The following is a 3272-nucleotide window of genomic DNA, read 5'->3' on the forward strand; positions in this document are numbered from 1 at the left end:
AGTATGGTAAAATCAATGAAGAATACAAAATGTGTAGTGCTTTCCCGTCCAAAATATATCTAACCCTTGCCAATATCGATATATTTTTTGCTATTTTATGCTGAGTTATATAAAGATTCACTCCACTACAGTTGTCAGGGAAGGGGAAATTAGCTGTAGAGACCAAAACTGTTTTTGTACCAGGCTGTAAACATGTTTATTTCTGCTGTAAAGCTGGACATTTTAACATGGGCGTCTATGGGGTGTGACTCAATTTTGGAGCCCGCCTCTAGTGGCCGTTCGATGAACTGCAGGCTTTAACACTTCAGCACTGACTTCATTTTTCAGCCTTGGAGGCTGCAGCTTGGGCAGAACCTAAAAGGTCATAGTGCACCAGGGAGAGGGAGCATTGTGCCGAGCAGCGTACGTTGATTTGCTAGGGCTACCTTAAGTTACATACTGTAGCTTTAGGTGTCATAAAACATAAATTGATCGGCTTTGCCTGCAGCTAATGATTTGTTTCACTACTGGTTCATTTGTCCAACATCTGATCAGTATATCAATCACAATGTCAAAGTAGTTAAACTAGCTGACATTTGAAATTTGATTTGTTCCACCATTAATCCAAACCTGAAGAAATTCAGTTTAAATGACAAAAGGCCAGAAAATGTTCACAAGCAATCAATTATCAATACAAGTCATTTCTGTTGATCGATTTATAGTTTCATAGTCAATATTCATTAAAACATTTAAAAGCTCCTTATCAGACATGTTTCTACAAACAAATTGATCATTATTGTTGTTTTGGTGCAATGTGACAAAAAAGCTTGAACATTAACAAACAACAGAAACAGGACAAAACAACACACAGGTACCATGTGTGGGACAAACACTCATCCCTGCCTCCATGTGCAGAAGCACTTGTATGTGTGAGTGTGTAAGAGGAGGACGGCCAGGCAGCCTCAGGTCGCACCTCAGCATCAGACGATGATGATAACCAAGTGAAAATGGCGAAATCAAAAAATGTTAACTTTTCGAATAATATTGAAAGCGAGGCTTGAATACAAAGAAGAACGACGCCGGCTGTGTCTGAAACCATTCACTCATTTACTGACACTCAGTGATCAGCAGTAAATTCAGCTCTCAGTCACACCCACTGATCTTCATCATGAATGTAGATCAGTGAATTGTGGGATTGTTCTTAAACAGTAGAGGACATCTCGGACTCTCCTTTTTGTTCCACAGTGTGATGTCATACAGAATTCAGTCCATGGCCACAAGAGAGAGATATAAAGTACAGCATCTGTCAAAACCGTTGACAAAACCTTTGATTGTTTTATTGACATTTGTTGATACAAATAAGCATCAATAAATTTCTCGGTGTGAGTTATTTCTGCCCCTTGTGCCACGTTCGTTACAAGGACAAACGATACCAGTCCTGTAAAGATGCTGCGAGTCACTGTGTCCTCTCGGTCAGCTAATGTACTGTAAAGATTGTAACAGAACCTGTCGGTTTAAAACACAAATGGGGGAAATTCTACAGGGATGTTAATAAATATGCCAGTAGATGTGATCAAAGCAAGAAATGTAAAGAATGCAAGCTTGTCTACCAAGTAGCTTTACAAGATCCCAAGAGCAAAGTCGTGTAATATTTGCAACAAAAAGAAAGCTGCCGATGCTTTATCCAGCGTCTTGAACCTGATGAAGAACACTCTGATCGCGTTGTCGTTTATGATTCTGAAACATGTGAATGAACCACACTGACTAATGAAGGTGAACCCTGGTCTGCATGGGGGACAGACTGCGCATTAAATATGCTCAGACATTTTAGCTGGAATATAATGAATACACATTCATAGCTCATAATGCTCGTGGATTCGACACCTTCCTCCTCCTCCGCCTGCTTCTGAACTATTTGTGACACCGAACCTTATTATGCAATAATCTAAAATCATTTCTATGGAAGAGTTGCTTTTTCCCAGAGTTACATCGACTCCCTCTCTTTTCTTCCCGTGAAACTTGCCCAAATGCCAAAACCTGTGGTGTTTGAAGATGCTGTCAAAGGCTTTTTTTCCACACGGATTTAGTTCTTAGGAAAATCTAGGTTATGTAGGCCCATCTCCACCTGCCGAAGCCTACGGGCCTGATCAGGTGTCACATGGTGAGAGAGAGGCGCTGATGAAATGGTATGATGAACACTGTCACAAGATTTTCCATTTTCAGAGAATCAGCAATCCTGTATTGTGACAATGATGTAAAAATACTCCACCAAGCGTGCACAATGTTTCATGAAAATTTCACTGAAGACACAGACTGTGACCCGTACAGTACGCTAACCTTTGCGGCTGCAGACCTCAAAGTGTGCAGGACAAATTTCCTTACGTCAAACACTATTGCCATTCCCTGCATGTTCAATTATGCTTTTCCACAGCATCTATACAATGGCTAGAATATCTGGCACAAAAGCATTACATCCATATTGAGCACACGTTGGAAGGTGGTGAAATAAAAATAGGAGATTATCACCTGGATGGATACGCCGTCATTGATGGAGTGGAGCACGTGTTCAAGTATAATGGCTGTTTCTATCATGGGTGTATCAAATGTTACAACACCGAAGAAATCTGCCCAGTCACAGATCAGCCTTTTGGATGTAAATATGATAAATCTACGGAGAAAACTGCAAAACTGTCTAGACATTACAAAGTGACAGTCACGTGAGAGCACAAGTGGCTGGCTATGTGTAAAGCCAGAGGCATTTCTGTAGATTTACCGCAACCACTCAACCCCAGAGACGCTCTGTTTTGGGGTTGCACATCTACAATCAAACTGCGCCACACAGCGCCTGATGATGAAACAGCCTCATACGTTGATGTGAACTCTCTATACCTCTATGTGATGTCGGCGTCCCATTGTTACTACTACCCCTTTCTCAAAAATAAAATGGAAGCGTCCGGTTATCCTCATGATGTTGTGATAGATGAGCCAAAGCAGCAGTATGTGACCCATGTTCATTTCAAATGAGGAATTGATTCGAATCATGCCAATATCGACCATAATCCAGCCAAAAGAACACTGGCAAAACTCTTTGTGCGGGAAAATCATGTTCTCCGAGCTGTATGAGGTGTCATACTTTGGGTTTCTGAACGATGAGGTTGCAGTTGTACGGGGGTGATGGAATAAAAAGTATGTGACACCTCCAGGAAACGTAAATGTGTTTGTTGTAGCTTACATCACAGGCTACGGCCGCCACAAACTGTACAAATACCATTGGGGCGCTCCACCGGTTCGGG

The 3272-nt window shown here is 41.5% G+C and overlaps 1 protein-coding gene across 1 annotated transcript in view; it reads left to right on the forward strand.

The window, feature by feature from the left end:
• Window positions 1-3272, forward strand: part of ppp4r4 (protein phosphatase 4, regulatory subunit 4) — a 24815-nt gene that overhangs the window by 2702 nt on the left and 18841 nt on the right. The gene's annotated exons all lie outside the window — the stretch shown is intronic.

This window comes from Monopterus albus, unplaced genomic scaffold (genome assembly GCF_001952655.1).
Source record: "Monopterus albus unplaced genomic scaffold, M_albus_1.0 scaffold334.1, whole genome shotgun sequence".
Classification (NCBI taxonomy): domain Eukaryota; kingdom Metazoa; phylum Chordata; class Actinopteri; order Synbranchiformes; family Synbranchidae; genus Monopterus; species Monopterus albus.